General features: G+C 45.8%; 1 long non-coding RNA gene across 1 annotated transcript; it reads right to left on the bottom strand.

The window, feature by feature from the left end:
* Positions 1–13,166: 13,166 nt before the first annotated feature.
* LOC141025391 (uncharacterized) lies at positions 13,167–16,758 on the bottom strand. The gene is made up of 3 exons (XR_012186867.1): positions 16,257–16,758; positions 15,006–15,080; positions 13,167–13,429 (listed from the first exon to the last, which is right to left on the bottom strand). It is a non-coding gene; the product is annotated as an uncharacterized lncRNA (long non-coding RNA).
* Positions 16,759–17,857: the final 1,099 nt, after the last annotated feature.

Genomic DNA, 17,857 nt, shown 5'->3' with positions numbered 1-17,857 from the left:
TCCTTGGTTTCCATTGTGGGTCCACATGTGCTCCACAACATCATTGAGTAGCTGCGTGTTCATCTGATGATCTCGAAGATTCTGATGCATCTGCAGAAAGTTCATAAGCTCAGCTGTATCTTGATCTTCCGGGATTTCAACTTGTTCTCCAGGTGCTTCAAAATCATTGGTTTGGGCTACACCATCACCCTCATCCTCGACAATCATATTGTGCAAAATAACACAACATGTCATCAGCTACCACAAAGTTTCTGATTCCCACATCATTGCAGTGCTACGCACAATTCCTCAATGAGCTTGAAGCACACCAAATGCCCTCCCCACATCCTTCCTAGCCGCTTCCTGCATTGTTGCAAAGTGGCTCTGTTTATTGCCATGCGGTTCGGATATGGTCTTCACAAACATCGCCGACTAAGGATAGATACCATCGGGAAGATAGTATCTCATGTTGTACTCTCGGTCGTCGATGGTGTAGTTGCACGGCAGTGATTCCCCATTGCAAAGCCTCCTGAACACAGGAGATCGTTGAAGCATGTTGATGTCGTTGTAAGAACCCGGCATTCCAAAGAAAGCATGCCAAATTCATAAGTCATGTGATGCCACCGCTTCTAGTATGATGATGGCCTCTTTGGTGTGACCTTGATGCATTTCCCACAAACCTTTGGAGCAATTCTTCCATTGCCAATGCATGCAATCAATTCCTCCGAGCATTCCTGAAAACCCCTTGCCTCTCCAATAGCCAACAACTTCTCCTTGTCCTGTGCATTTGGTTCTCTGAGATACTCAGGTCCAAACACCTCCACCACGGCGCGGGCAAACTTGACAGTAGTCTTCGGGCACGTGCTCTCCCCCATGTCGACCATCTCATCAACGGCAACTGCATCAGTGCCAAGTGCAAGCATCCTCAGAGCAGCCATGCACTTCTGCTTGGCAGAGAAAGAGAGTTGTCCGCAGCAATCCCTTGTGAGCTTGAAGTAGTCGTCCTATGCCTCCACTCCCTCTACAATGCGCACAAATAGTGGTTTCCACATGTGAAAACGGCGACGAAACCATGGATCATCTGGGAAAGTAGGATTGGGAGCAAAAGAGTCCCTGTGCGGTAGCTTTGCTCCAGACACTCTATCCCGGTTGACCACTCTTCTCCCTTTGATTGAGCCCTTGAAGTTGAGAATATGCCCCACTTGCCGTTCCATTTCCTCTTTCATGCTCATGAGCATGACCATGTCCACTTCTTCGTCCGAATAAGAGGAATCGAATAACTCATCTTGAATCATTTGATCAAGCTCCCTCGGTCCATACTCCTCGTCCGACAAAGCATCGGAATCCAACGTTTTCCCTAATAAAATCACAAAAAATCCGGTCAGACGATGTGTCGAACACATCAAGCGCAAGGCGGAGCCGGAGAGTTGCTGGACATACCGCGGTGGCGTCCGGGCCGGCTACGCGTCCCCCGCGGCGAGGACGGGAGAGAGGACTGCTCTGTCGGAGCTGGCGGCACAGAGGCTAGGAACGGTTGCGGAGGGCGTGCGGCAGTGGAGCTGCGAGACGGACAGCGCGGAGGAGGAAGAAGAGAGGAGATAGCAAATGGATCCGGCAGGTCTTGGGAGTGGATTTGGTGCAATTTGCGATGGGGTCGAGCTGTCGGGTCCGACGTGGCGGACGCGCTTGGGTGCCCAATATCCGCCCCATATTTGGGGCCGTTTAAGACGCCCGCCTGGATCGAAATTTCACGATCGGACAGTGACAGGGGCCCGTCCAGACGTATGGGGCGGGTTTGAGACGCCTGTAGATGCTCTAAGCACCTAGTCGCCCGATGGCAACCTACCACGGATCAGTTTCCAAAGGAAAATCTTAATACGGAGAGCTTCATGCAATATGACATAGATTTAAATGCTCCAGTGAATTGTGACAAGCGTTTGGCGCAACAAAGGCTGTGGTTATATGCAATGGAGAATTTAAACAGCTAAAAAGCATACTTTCCTCGACAGAATCTCATCAGAACAAGTAGGAACAAAAGAATCTAAAACTTGTGAGGAAACAGTAGCACATTGCTGCATCGGGTACTTTTTATTCGTGCTAGCACATAGCTACAGAATATGCCATTGTGAATCATTAATGAGTATGACAGTTCAGAAATGTTCTAGCTGTACAATGCTTTCGTCCTGAGTTCCTCATCTCTTGTACATGTACATGCCCATGTTGTAATTACCGCTGAATTTGTTGCTAATATATGCTTCCGTTTCTACGAAGGGAACAGCATATGCTTCGATCTTGCGACCGACGATGACATTGCAGCTGCATGCATACGTACGTAAGTACATACGTGGCATCTCCAAGTTAAAAGTTAGTAAAACCAATGCCCACCTCATGCACGACGCGTATTGCCGTGAGGGAGGGAGAGATCTTGCAGACAAGACAAGATCGATCATTAAGGGTGGCTTCACATGACACGGAATTAAACACAAAGCCTAGATTAATGCAACGTCAATCATTAAACAAGTACAGCCGGTGCTGCCACCACTTGGCCATATGCGCGCGGCAGCAGCTTCTTCCAGTCCGTTCAAGATTTGCGTTGTCCAACCCCCACGTTCATGCATGTGTTTTAAAATCCAACACCCCCACACACATTAGCACTAGTATTACTATCTCACTAGGTACCTAGCCATGCAGGCTAAGCTTGCATGGAACAAAATAATCTCTCTCACACACACACATGGCAGCAGTGAGATTCTCTGGTCGATGATGGAATAAGAAGCATCCTACACCCATGTGCCACATCAATGCCTGCATACCTGCATATTCTAGTGCAAGCGCGACGTAGAGACGAAAAGGCATTGGTTAATTTTATTTTATTAGTGAGTGTATGTGTGCATTAGGTATACAATGCACTAGCTGCCTGTGTCAGCTGGCCCGAGCTAGAACAGTTAATACACCGATACAGATCAGTCACCAGTGAGCTCTACGTTTTAGCAAGTTGCTAAGTTCAAAATTAAGCTTGGGTGATCGACGGTGTCGGCCACTCGACCGTGGCATGGCTGTGAAAGAAATGCGTCTGGGTTTTTCTGCAAACCCATACGTGTGAAACCCGATCGAGATCGTGTCGTGCACAGATAGTTATTGCATTAAGCTGATATGATCAACTAGCTCTTCTTCACACATCCAAGCATATTTTTCTCTACTTGATTATAACTTGAGAGGAAGACGAGACAGATTAAGATCTATAGAAAGTTTTTTAAGGGCAGCGCGTGACAGCTAGCACCGCTGTCATTTTCTGCTATTATATAGTACTCCCTCCGTAAACTAATATAAGAGCGTTTAGAATACTAAAATAATGATTTAAACGCTTTTATATTAGTTTACAGAAGGAGTATATACGATCTAAAGGATACGCGTGCAAAAGCTATCTTTTGTTTGTACAACTTTGACCCGTACGTGCATGTTCATCCTTAGAAGCTACAGCGATTGAGAGCGAGATTATCTTAGCGTTACTTAGTTATATATAGGCGTATGTCAGCATGGATATGCTTATATCATCAGCCAAAAAATATGTACGTGGTTGTTATTTCGCAAAGTGAGCTGTACATGAAGGCGCAGCTCCCCCAATTGGATGTCTACACTGGCTGATCATTACTTAATCTCATCTCCCTTGCACGAGTAGGGATCGAAGCTTCATGAAGCCTGAATGTGAACACCACCATCCTGGTTAGCTACTGCTGTAGTACAGCAGTAGGCAAGATCATGAGAAGTTACCATGAGCAATCTAAACCTGAAAAAAAAAAAGATCATGAGAAGTTACAAGTTAATTTACCTTCTTCCGCCCGGAGCAAATTATTAGTTTAATGTATCATGTTTGATCAAACTAAAGGCATCTCCAACGCCGACCCTCAAACTGCCCGTATACGTCCGAACCGTGGAAGCCGTCCAACTTGGGCTTGTATCGGTCCGTCGAGCTGTTCAGATGTATTTTCTTCCGCGAATTAGAGACAAAATAGTGGGGTGAGGGGAGGGGGCGGGCTTTGTGGGAGTCCGGACATCAGACACGTAGGACTCCGACACCCCCGGCCCACCCAATACCCCCTCCCGGTCCCATTTCCTTCCACTCCGCCCCTTTTCCCCTTGCTTTGCAGCTGCACCCTCCACCTCCGCCGTCGCTGATGTACGTCTCCAGCCGCCATAGAGTCATTGCCGGACGTCCACAACCAGCACCGACGCGTCCTCTCGCCTCTACAACGGTGATGTCCACCCTAGAGCCGTTTGTACTCAGGTACACTTCACCCCCCCCCCCCCCCCCCCCCGCGACGACCTCCACGGCGGACACCACGCTCAACAGGTGTTCGGTCAAATTTCATTGAGCTTATTTTTGAAAAGTATGTAATCTTTTAGAGTACGAAGGATGGCGAGCTATTCAACCATGGAGATGAGTTGTTGTGCGATGCGTGGTTGGCTGTATCAGCGGATTTCGTAGGCAAGAGCGGAAGGGGGACCTTCTGGCAACAAGTGCATGAATAGTTGCACACATGAAAGCACGTTGCGCCCTACAGCGTGTATATCATTCAAGAAAGTTGCACCCTACAGCATGAATAGTTTCACACATGAAAGCACATTGCGCCCTAAAGCTTTAGTACAAACTTGAGTCATTTATTTTGGGACGGGGGAGTATTAGTTAAAAAATACTCCCTCCATCCCAAAATTCTTGTCTTATATTTGTCTAGATACGGATGTATCTAACACTAAAACATAACTAGATACATCCATATTTAGACAAATTTAAGACAAAAATTTTGAGACAGAGAGGAAGTATGACTCTAAATAAAGGGGACTAATAAATCAGGACTGATGTAGTATTAGGCAACTGCAGTTTACTCTTGTGTAGATGAACTAGCTACGTAGATTAATTGTACACTCTGTTCCATAATATAAAGATTATCCTGGTTGCTACTTGCTAGTTGGTAGGGAGTATCAAGTTAACTAGTCCCGGCCCAACAGCGAGTGGGGTACATGATCTACATTTCCGTCCATGCGTCAACGTCCGTGCTCGGATCTCATATATATACACGCCAGCAATACGTGTTGTCATGTCGACTTGATTCTTCGAACTTAAGATGCCAGTGATGAGGGGCAAAAATTTAAGTCTTGTATGTAAATAAACTACTTCCTCCGTACCGTAATGTTTATCGTTGGAGTAGCTGAAGGGAGTACACTGCAACTGCAAGTATACAACTCGGGGGCACATATATATATGCGCGTAGCTAAAAATACTCACTGATACATTTGTTTATATATATAGAACTAAAGCACCAAACTATAGGATGTGAACCAGGACGACTGAGTCTCTAGCGATGAGCTTTGGGGGTGTGTGTGAGTACACGGGAAGCATGCACGTGGGTTTCAGCGGAGATCACCTTTGCTTCGACTCAAACCCCCGTAATTCCAGCTCCTCGGCCTGAGGCTCGGATTGTTTTAAATTGTTGACCACCAGGGAGACGCAGCGGAGCGGTTAAAGAAAGAGTCTCCACCAAGTGTAGATGCTTTTTCCGGCCCATGCTCCCGAAGACCTCCAGATTCTTGACCTAGAGTGTGGACATGTCTAGCCTAGCTAGATTGGACGCTCACTGCGGCAAATTGCCTCAGCTTCGCACACGGAATGGGCTACCCCATTTTGACGTATTACACCAGTACGAGTCATCCGGTTTTGGGAACATGCCAGAAGATTCCTAGACCCGGTTTCTTCTCTTTTATTAGTTTTTTGGATTTTTAAAGCTTTTTTGCTTTTTCTGTTTTCTTCTGCTTTTTGTATTTTTCAAAATTTCAAAAGTAGTATGATTTTTTAAAAATGTTCATGATTTCAAAATGTGTTTCTGGTTTTCAAAATTGTTCATAACTTTCAAAAGTTATTCATATTTTCAAAAAACTTAACAATTTTAATAATTGGTCGTGCTTTTCAAAAAAAAAGTTCACACCTTTTAGAATGTGTTTGTGTTTTTATGAAAAATGTTTGCAAAATTTTAAAACATGGGTGCTACAGTAACCAAGCTGATACGATACGTCCACTACAGTACATCACAGAAAACCGGCACACTACAGTGCTTCTATAGGAAAATGTTCATCTTTTGTTTTTTTCCTATTTCTTTTGTTTATTTCATAATTCATAAATTGCAGTAAATTTTAAAATCTTCAAAAGTAGTTCAGAATTACAAAAAAATAAATTAAAAAATTGTGTTCAAATTTTTAATTTTCGGTTTTCGTTTTTTAAAGATGTTCAGAATTTTAAAATTGTTATGTGTTCAAAAATAAATCAAAATCTTCAAACATTGTTCAGAAATTCTTAAAAATATGTTTTTTTTACTTTTTCACGTTTTTAAAAGGAAATCGGATTTTTCTAAAAAGTGATCACTTTAAAAAAACAGAATTTTGAAAATTGTTCATAGTGTTTAAGAAATATTCTATAGCACTAAAAATGTCCGTAATTTTTAGAAATTGTTTGCGTTTACACAAAATATATTCACATACTTAAGAAAATTGGGTGTTTGCACTACTTTGACCCGTACGTGCATGCTTATTCTTACAAGCCACAGCGATTGAGCGCAAGATTATCTCAGCGATATTTATGTTAAACGTACGTCAGCCTAGATATGCTTATATCATCGCCCAAATATAGTTATTGTTTCGCAAAGTGAGCTGTGCATGGAGGCGCAGTTCCCACAATTGGCTGCCTACACTGGCTGATCATCATTATTTAATCTCATCTACATTTTGCATGAGTTGGACGTTAGAGGCTTCATTAAGCCTGAATGTGAACACCACCGTCCGATTAGCTACCTCTACCATACAGGAGCATGCAAGATGATGTAAAGTTGCCCCGCTTTCAATGCGGGTCGAAGCCTATGGTTGCCCGGATGGTTGAATGCTGTTAATGAGAATAGTAATTCGCTTTTCTTAACAATAGGACCTGGGGGGGGGTGGGGGTGGTTAAGTTAACGGTTTTGACCTACCTGTAGTCGTGCAAAGGCATTGTAGCCATGGCGTTGTTTTCCTTCTATATTCCTGATACGCCCACCTTGGACTTATGCTCGACAAAAATATTTTCTGAACTTCAGATCTGTAGCTGCTAGTCTAGCTAGCTAGCTAGCTACTAGCCGGCTTAATTAGCCAACTGTAGTTTACTCTTGTAGATGAACTTTTTCTTTTAAAAAAGGGAGGATTTGACCCCTGGCCTCTGCATCTGGGAGATGCATGCGGCCACTTTATTGATTATTCACGAAGACCTTACAAAGTATTACAACAATATGCCTGAATCCGCCATCTTGACAACATATGCCACTACCCCTATCCATATGATGAAGGGATGCTAGCTGGGCCAAATACCTAGACCACTCACCTAAACCTATCATCAAAAGCCGGAGGCCCCAGCCGAGCCACATACCGGGTTTGGGGCACAAACCGGTCTGACGCACTCACATGTGTCGTCGCCGCCATCTTCCACAGGTCCGTCTTCAGAGCAGATATTGAGGCTTCTACCTTGTCAGGCCACTCTGTCATCGACGCCACCATGACGCCAGACAGCCACCTCCTCCTGCGCGAGTCCATCTACACGCATCGGGCGCCGAGTCTCCGCTGCGCCACGCCGCCGAGATCCGCCGTCTTCGATGCGGAGGAGGAAACACCGCTCCACCTCTGGGCGCATCGCCGGCCACCTGCCGCAATGTCGTGCAAGTCCAGCTCTGGAAAAGCATGCAGGGAATTACGATCTTCAAGACGACGCCCTCAGGAGGGAAGCGGCGTCACGCCATCGTCTGGTCCTGCACCGCAGGTCCTGGGCTTTCACCCGAAGAAAGTGACCCGAGAGCGAAGGAGGTTGGAGAACTCCACAACGGCCCCCAGAAGGAGACCGACATCCGCAGACACCGCGCCGTCGGCTTTCCCCCGAAGCAACCCTACCTCCGCACCCTCACGCTACCGGACGAGGATGGGGGAATCCCAGCGCCGCCAGCATGCGAACCCACTGGCCCAAACACCTCTTGCGCGGCGGCGGCGCCATCACCACGCACGACCACCAACCTCACCGCCGGCCGAAGCTAACGGGCCAGATCGGCCGAGCCCGCCACGGCCAGATCTGAAACCTCGGGACGTCGTCGCGTCGAGGCAGCCACGAGCAACCGGCAGCCCATCACCTGCGAGAGGACGAGGACGCCGCGCCGGGCAGCCGCCACGCTGGCCGGAGACGCCGAGGACGAGACTCCCACCACCACGGGCTCACGCTGGCAACCTAGGCCGCCGAGCGCGCGGAGATCCCCGCCGCCACCGTCCTCCGACGCGGGCTTCGCCCGGCGGACTCATCCGGCGGCGGCGGGAGGGGGGCGTGCTGTAGAGGGGAGCGGCCGCGGCGAACCTAGGGTTCCCCCGAGCCGCCCTGGGGACGACGCGGGGGTCGGGGGTCGCGAGAGATCTCGTCTTATCCTGGGGAAGACCCCCTCTTGTAGATGAACTAGGTAAACGTACATAAATCATGCACTCTGTTCAATAATTTATAGGTTATCTTGGTTGCTAGTAGGGAGTATCGAGTTAACTAGTCCTGTCCAACAGCAAGTGGGGTGCATGATCTATATTTTGGTCCATGCGTCAACGTCCGTGCTCGGGTCACATATATGCATGCCATGTCGACTTGACTCGTGGAACTTAATATGCCAATGATAAAGCTGGAAACTGAGTCTTGTATAACGTAAATAAGCAACACTACAATATAGATCATGTACCCTTTTCTAGGCTAATATGCCAATGATATATATGCATGCACGTAGCTAAATAAATGGGTAATAATCGTCCTAAAGCATTGGGGCTTATGGATTCTGCCAACATAAGCTGATCATTCCATGAAGATGGGACAGGAGCTATTGGAGCTGTCCTACGAAACAAGAAGGGTGAAGCTGTCGCTGGGACGGGAAAACCTTTGAGCAGCGTTCTCGACGCTGGATCAGCAGAGGCGCTTGCACTTTTGAATGGTCTAGAGCTTGCCGAGCAACTGGGATGCACCAAGGTGACTCTTGAATCAGATTCACTAGAGCTAATACAAGCATGCAAGGGAGAATTAGAAATCTTTAGCCCTTACATAGCTATACTAGCAGACATTTTTGCTCGAGCTAGGATGGTCAGTGAAATTTCTTTTGCTCACTGTCCGAGGGAAGCCAATCGGGTAGCGCACCATCTTGCAAAATATGCCTTTGATTCAAACACTGATGTTTTTTGGGATGGAGATCCACCTAGTTTCATTATGCCTTTTGTAATAGCGGATGTAACACTGTTGGCTAAGAAATAAAGATCGAGAGGCTTTCCCTTCAAAAAAAAAAACATAAGCTACTCCTTATCCAGTTTATTCCGGTAGCCCAATAATTTTATTCTGGAAGTCTACTCCCTCCCATAAGCCCGAAAGAACTAGTCCTAAATCTCTTGTGATGAGCTCTGGTGTGTGTGAGTACACATGAGCATGAAAGTGGTTTCTATTTAGGTGGAGATTACCCTTTTTTAGGGAACACTGGAGATCACCTTTGCTTCGACTCAACTCCCCTTTATTCCAGTTCCTCGGTTTGAGTCCCAGATCGTTTTAAATTGTTGACCATGTGGCAGAAGCACAGTAGAGCTGTCAAAGTCTCGACTTTTTCCGGCCCATCCTCTCGAAATCTGGAGGCCTAGAAGTGGGTTCACGAAATCAGTGGTTGAGGGTTATTCTTTATAAAGGTTACTTCTCACCTTCCCGGGTGCAGATAAGTGGAACAATGCATAGCACCAATTCTCTCAATCTGAGAATTTTCTTTTCTTCGCATATTTGTTTATTCAAAACATTTTATCTCTTGAACCATGCATTCAAATACTGAACCGTTTTCGTCATTGAATTTCTCGTGTCGATATCTTCAAAACTAGACCACATATTAATAGGTTTCGGTAAACTTCTTTTCTTCACCAAAAAATAGGAAAAACAGAAACCAAAAAAACAAAATTTGAAAGGAAAATGAAAACAAAAAGACGGAGACTGAAAAAAATTGAATACCTAAGAAACGGAAGAAAACAATGGAGCCCAGAAGCACGGTTGCAATTTTAAAAAACAAATCAAGAAAAATATGATGTACTTTTCCCTTTTTTCGAAAAAGCCTATGTTATGCTTTTCCCTTTTCGAGTAGAACCACAGCTGTGCTTCTCACAGAGAAGCATATATTCGCTTCTCGTAGAAGCAAATATTAGCTTGTCGCGGAAGCATAGCTTGTGATTCTGGCGGAAACAAATATGTCCTTCCACGAGGAATGCAGCTGTGCTTCTCGTGTAAGCATAGTTTTTTTTTTTGAAGTACGGATGTTCTTAAAAAAATCTCTCCAAAACCTAGGGAAACCCAAGGAAAAACAGAAAGGCTGAAATAAACAAAAGAACATCTAAACCCCAAAAACGCGTACAAAAAATCATAGAAAACGACGCCTAGCATAGAACATATGGCAGGGGCTAGACGCATCAGTTGGCGCGCTCCCAGGCCACCAAAAATGACCCATAGAGGTCCCCCGAAGGGGTAACCACTCGTTACTGCCTCCCGTGGATTCAACCTTCTAGAACTTCCTATGTCTCACCTCGTGGGAGCTCTTGTGTGACTCAGCCTTGTGTCAAAAAGGCGACACCTCGCAAAGGCGCATTCCCTACTGAGGCGGCCCATTGTTGTCAGCAGCACATTGCAGTGAACCAACACGTTGTAGCGACCTATTTTTTCATCGGTTTCAAATTTCAAACATTTTTTAAAATATGAATATTAAAAAAACAACTTTATGAAAATTTAAAATCGATTTTGAAATTCTGAATCTTTTTTTTTTAATAGGGAACGTGATTTGTTTTTTAGTTTGTGAACAAATTTGAAGACCAAATATATTTTTAATCAACCATTTTTAACCGATTTTTTCCTGAAATTCCCCAACTTTTTTTTAAAATTCCAAATAGTTTTGAGAATGCGAACATTTTTTGAATTTCTGAACAAATTTGTAACTGGCACATTTTTTAAAATTACGAACAACATTTGAAAGGATGGAAATTTTGAAAATACAAAACATTTTTTGGAACCATTTATAAAAATATGAAATAAATATAAAACTTATGAAAAATAAATAAAATGTAATTTGTTTGAAAAATGAAAAAAAAACAAAGAAAACCGCTCAAACAAGAGAAGAAAACAAAAGAGAAAAAAGGGGCCTAAACCGCTCAGGAACCTTTTCTCAAAACCAATCCTGTTATGTACACTTTCCCGCAAAAAAAATTCCTGTTATGTACACTGCTATAGCAGAATGGGTCGGCTCATTATGGCTTGCTTCGCTCGCTTGCCTGTGCATTTTGCCGCTAAATTATCTAACGATAGGGATTATTACCCTTGCCCACTGTGAGAGGAGCATTAGTCTGAAATTACTAATTAAAATTAAGAGTACTTTTTGCAAAGGTCACTCTCATCTTCTCAGTTGCCACATGCAGTGCGTCGTTTATCATAACGCAAGACTAGTTCCCTTTTCATATATTCTTTTTTCAAAATGTTTAATCCTTTAAACCGTGCGTACAAATTTCGAACCATTTTCGCCGTTGGTTTCTTGTCTCAAGATCTTCCAACTTAGAACCCATGTTAAAAGGTTTCCACAAACCTTTTTTCACGAAAAAAAATGAAAAGAAACAAGAAGTATGCATGTTTTCTTTACTTTTTCTCTTTTAGAGAGGAGGCACATTGCAGAAGCAAATCTGTGCCTGCATGCCAACCAAATTTAAGGGAAAACACGTTTTTTTCTTTTTGAGAGAGCAAATATTTATCTCCCGCGCAAGAAAAAATATATGTTTTTTCCTTTTTCGAGAGGCATAGCTGTGCCTCACACGGAAGTAAATTTGTGCCTCTAAGTGAAGCAAATCTCTGCCACTCGCTGAAGCAAAAAAGAATATATTTTTTCTTTCCGGACCATCAAGAAAACAAAATTGTACCTCTCGTAGAAACAAAAAACCCTGTTTTTCCTCTTTTCCGAGAGGCACAACTGTGCCTCTAGCGGAACCAAATATGTGCCTCTCATAGAAGAAAAAAACGAAAACATGTTTTTTCAAGAAAAAAAATCTAATTTTTTTCTTTGTCCAAAACCTAGGGAAACAGAGCAAAAACTAAAAAAAGGGGAAAAAACCGAGAACGCGTACCGAAAAATAAAAAAACCCAAGGGGACGCCTAGCACGCGACACGTGCGGCGCCTGACAAAACACCAAGGGTCACGCTCTCGGACCACCAAAAGGGATCTTAGCGTGATACTGTAGAGGGCCGGCCCTGTTGTTTCTTTGGAGTTTTTCTCTTTTTTAGTTTAACTGTATATGGGGAAATATACATATTTACATCACTTCAAAAATTAAAAGCATCGTTGCACATTAAAAAATGTTCATACATTATGAAATAATGTTTGCGCGGCTTTTAAATTTTTTGATATCATTTAAAAAATGTTCTTGACATTCAATCATGTTCACGTATTTAAAAAAATGTGACACTTGAAAAATATTTTTAGACAATGTAAAGAAATGTGACCATAATTTATAAAAATGTTTCTTATCATTCCAAAAAATTGTCAACCATTTTGAAAAATGCTTGTCACATTTCCCAAGAATGTTTTATATAATGTTAGATATGTTCCCTTAATTTTTTTAAAGATGTTTCATAGCATTCACAAGAATATATGTAACATCATAAAAAGATTCAGGCATTTTAAAAATATATGTTCGTGATATTTGTCAAAAATGTTCACGTAATTTTCAAAATACTGTTTATAATTCAAAAAACTTAATGTTCGAGCTGGGCCGGCCCATTTAAATGTTGGGGAATTCAAAAAAAATTGTATTCCTATCTCCCTCGCACAAATATGGTACCTTGGACCTCTGGCGCATCCAGATCTCCTCGGGGTGAAGTGCCTCACGCAGCTTCTTAACCGTGGCCTTTTCTTCATCAGAGGGACCTCTCCTGCCCGCACAGCTTCTAAGCTGGTTCAACCTTTGTCGAAGCTTCCTTACTTTGGCCGTCAAGCTACCGAACTGTGGCGCCACTGATTCGACCATACACTAATCATGCACGCAAATATGTACGACCAAGATCAAGGACTCACGGGAAGATATCGCAACACAACTCTAGACACAAATTAAAATAAAACAAGTTTTATATTACAAGCCAAGGGCCTCGAGGGCTCGAGTACATAGCTCGATACACAAGCGTCAGCGGAAGCAACAATATCTGAGTACAGACATACGTTAATCAAGGATGCCTTAAGAAGGCTAGCACAAAAGCAACACGATCGAAGAGGCAAAGCCTCCTGCCTGGGACCTCCTAACTACTCCTGGTCGTCAGCGGTCTCCAAGTAGCAGTATCCGTCGGCGGTGGCATCTGGCTCCAGGGATCCACCATCTGGTTGCAACAACCGGAAAGAAGGAAGAAGAGGAAAATGGGTAGCAAAGCAACTGTGAGTACTCATCCAAAGTACTCGTAAGCATCAGATCTATACTAAGTATGCATTGGTATCAAATGGAAGAGCTGTATCTGTGGACTGAACTGCAGAATGCCAGAATAGAGGGGAAAGCCTAGCCTATCGAAGACTAGCATCTTCAAGCAGCTCCAAGCATCTTGCAGCATGTAGAAGAGTAAAGAGTAGCAGTTTATAATTAACAAGCATGTTGTAACAATAACGCCCAGAGATCCTTCATCGACTCCCTACCAGAAAGCAATCTCGGGGCCACATATCCATCACATATCTCAAGTATCCATTTCTAGTTATATAAGATCCGGATACAAGTCTGAACGTCCATTACCGTGGACACGGTATTCGAATATACATCTTCCCTGCAGGGGTGCACCACGTTTTCCAACATGCTTGATTACTCTGGCCGGACACACTTTTCTGAGTCAATGCCCGACCTCGGAAGATCAACACGTCATAGCCCTACCTAGGCTCAGCAGAGAGGTCCCCGCCGGTCTACATCCTAAGCACTCCGGGGTCTGGGCCCATCGCCCGTTGCACTCCGGGTCATTGTGCGATGAGCCGGGACGAGCACCACCTCATACTGGATGGCACTGGCCCGACAAGCCCACAATGCTGAGCTGGACGTCTGACAAAGCTTCGGCTGATACTGCGACGTCAAGGCCCATAACTATTCTCGCGTGGTGGTTAGTGCGTAAAGGCCAAAGGACAACTCAGAACAAATACCCAAGCCTGTCAGTGCATTGGGGGCTTGCGGAGACAAGCAGAGACTCACGATAATGTGACCCCGTCGCCCCGTCTCATGGACTTATGGCAAGGGCCCAGACTGTTGGGCCGTGCCATGTAGAAAACTCGCCGGTGCTCCACGGGCCCGCCCGACTTTCACATCAACTCGCGGGTACCCCTCAGGGCCGACCCGACTTCAACAATGGTCTCAAGTAAAGTCAAGGTAACCGTGTGTTCAAACATCAAGGGGAAAACTCAAGGAATCACCCTCGGAGGATTCCACTCGATGTAATCATCAAGGTTAATGTAAGAGGAACCACCCTCGAGGTTCACACTTGAGGTGTTGCACAACAAAGCCGTATCAGGAATGGTGAAGGAGGAACCACCCTCGTTGACCACGACCGAATAGCTACACTACAGAGATCTCATCAGGAGTGATGTATGAGGTTCCACCCTCGGTACTCAATGGTAACTCTGCAGAGTCGAGCAACAAAAAAGGGGCGTGATGTCATGTGAGGTGTCGGGCTCTGGTCGTCGATCACGTTGACCGAGTCATCGATGATGAAGCAGGGGCAACAAAGACAAGGTGGGGGTCATAGATGGATCACTAACCAACCTATACTAAGCAGTTTAAGATAAACAGGTAAGGTACAAAGAGCAGGTTACAAAAGCAGGCTATGCATCAGAATAGGAGCAATCAATTACAGTAGCAAAATCTAATGCAAGCATGAGAGAATGGAATGGGCGATATCGAGATGATCAAAGGGGGGTGGGGCTTGCCTGGTTGCTTAGGCGAGAAGGAGGGGTCGTCGTCAACGTAGTCGATCACCGGGGCCTCAGCAGCGGTCTCGGGGTCTACCGGAGAGAAGAGGGGGGAAGAAACAATAAATACATAGCAAGCAAGAGCATAACAGGACAACAGGCAGAGATAGACGTGTTCTAACGCGGTGCTACACGCTACTCGCGAAGGGAAATAACATCCGGGAATGTTTTCCCGAAGTTTGGCATTTTCAAACAAACGAATCGGAGGGGAAAGGTTCGATGTTCGCTATGCTAGGGGCGTGTGGCAGATGAATGGAGAGTGTATTCGGATTCGTCTCGTCGTTCTGAGCAACTTTCATGTATTGAACTTTTTCATCCGAGTTACAGTTTATTTTCTATGATTTATTGAAGTTAAATGATTTTCTGGAATTCTGGAATGTACCTAAATTCGAATTTAAACAGTGTATTACTTTTTATACCCACGGACAGCTAGTCTATTAGAATGACAGGTGGGGTCCAGTGGGTGAGTCAGCATACACAGTCAGCAAGTCAACAGTCAATGGTTGACCTGGTCAAAGTGTGAATAGTGGTCGTGGGGCCTACTTGTCATTGACTGTTATTTTAGCTAAAGTGCCAAACATATTTATTAAGTAAGGGGACCCACATGTCATGCACTGACGATGATGGTGGATTAGTATACTAAACTAATTAGGCAGGGGATTAGTGGTCAACCACTAATTAAGCGAGCGGGGCCCGCTGGCCAGGGACACAAGCCGACCCTGGTTGTTGTATACCCGTATGAACGGAGGAGGGGCCTGGCCATGGCCGAGCGTGGCCAAGGCGTAGCGTGGCACGCGGGGTGGGCCGGGCGACGGCGAGCGGTGGAGTGCTGGCCAGCGCGGAGCTGCAGCAGCGCGCAGCAGGGGGCAGCAGCAGAGAGCAGAGGCGCGGCGGAGGTCGAGCGGGGCCGGCCGGGAGCGGGTACGCGCGGGGCGCGGTCGCCAGCTGCAGGCGCGGCTGGCCCCGCGGTCAAGGCGCGAACGGGCGGCCGAGGACGCGGATAGCTCTGCGCGAGGCGCGGCGGGTGCGAGGCAGAGGTGGGTCGAGCGCGGGGTGCGCGGCGTAGCCGGTAGCGGACAACAGCGACAGGAGCAGCTAGCAGGATACACACACATACGCGTACGCGTAAGTGGGAGATCGAACGAGCTCGGGGACGACGGCTACGGCAACAAATCGAGGGGGCAAAGAGGGGGGATAGACGCGACTCACTACGAGGGAGGTCGTGGACGTGCTCGGAATCGCGGGGAGGTGTCGGTGGTGGAGATCGACGGTGATGTTGTCGTGGCTGTGACCGGAGAAGAGGGGCGATGGCGGGGCTCGGGGCCGGTCCGGCTTGTGCTGGTGCTCGGGGAGGAGGAAGGTGCAGGTGGTGGTCCTCCTAGACGTCTTCTCAGGGAGCGAGGAGGCCGGTGGTCGCGGCGGTGGTGATGGCCATGGCAGCAGCAGCGTTCGGCGTCCAACAAATCGAGAGAACGAGCGAGAGGGAGTGGGGAAAATGGGCTAGGGTTAGAAGAGGGAGTGTGAGGCGTCACTTTATACCCCAGGGGGGCCGTGGGATGGTCGACACAGTGGCCATGGTGCCCTGGATGGCCACCACGCCCTCCTCTGCCTCCTGTAGCAGGAGGTTGAAGGAGAGGTGGTGGTGGTGGGCTAGGCTATTGTTGGTAGATGGGCCAAGGTGCATAGTGCCACTAGAACCCACTAACACATTAGTAGTTAAGCCTTTCTCTTTTTAGTTTGATTCATTTACTGTTTTCTATTTAATTGTAAAACCAAATGAGTTTTTCTAGAGATGAGGCTTGTCACATAAATCAAGCACCTTATTTCTAGGAGACACAAAAGATTGAGGCCAAAAGGAGTTGCCTAACCATTTTTAGAAATTGAAAAGGCCAATTTTAAATGCTGCTGGACCACAAATTAATTCCCAGGGGCATTTTGGGAATTCAAAAGAGGTTGGTTCCAACATGACAAATATCAAGGTATTATTTGCCACACTTTGAACATTTTAGTTTTCATGTTTGACAAAATTTGAATTTTGACTTTAAACTCGGTTTTGAATTTGAATTGCGATTTGGATCAAGCAAAGATTAGCAACAGTAACATGATGACATGGCACCATTAACAGGGATTACTGTAGCACAATTATCCGGGCGTCATAATTCTCCTCCACTACAAGAAATCTCTTCCCGAGATTTGAAGGGGTGGAGTAAGGGGGAAAGACTCGTGAAGGACGGAGCTCAACACAAGATAGGTACATGGCATAGAGGCATCTCTCGAGTTGAAATTCAAGAAAGTCATCGAGAGCAAGGTAAGGAGGAGCAATAAGAAGCTTCAACCGGATAGGCAATCGTTCGTTGCCTGAAACAGAGGGTGAAAAGGGTTCAGGGCAATGGGAATAAGTTTTGCGTCTGATACCAGAATAGATCACTAGGAATGTGGCTCGTGATTTACATACAAAGCCAAGTGCGAGAAAACAATTTTAGAAAACAGGGATGTATAGGAGAGTCAGGTTTCGATCCTGTGGAACTATGGGTTATGGGCCCACCATGTGGGTTAACAGCAGGAAGGCGCTAATCAATTTTGCACGGTCATGATAGCAAGACAGGTCAGAGTATCGCCTGTCAGTTATGTCGACAACAACGTTGGTACCAAGGGCGAGGGACGAAGAGAACCATTTTCCTGCTCGTTAAGACGAGGCGGACCAATAGGCAAAGCTCTCGTCCAACGGTGGCTACCGGGATGTCATCAACAATAGTAACAAGGTCTTACTGACAGTGTTTGTACACCGAGGTGTTACATAAGCAGGGAAT

The sequence above is a fragment of the Aegilops tauschii genome, chromosome 6 (genome assembly GCF_002575655.3).
Source record: "Aegilops tauschii subsp. strangulata cultivar AL8/78 chromosome 6, Aet v6.0, whole genome shotgun sequence".
NCBI lineage: Eukaryota > Viridiplantae > Streptophyta > Magnoliopsida > Poales > Poaceae > Aegilops > Aegilops tauschii.
The sequence above is the reverse complement of the archived record's forward strand: the minus strand, read 5'-3'. Positions and strand labels throughout refer to the sequence as shown.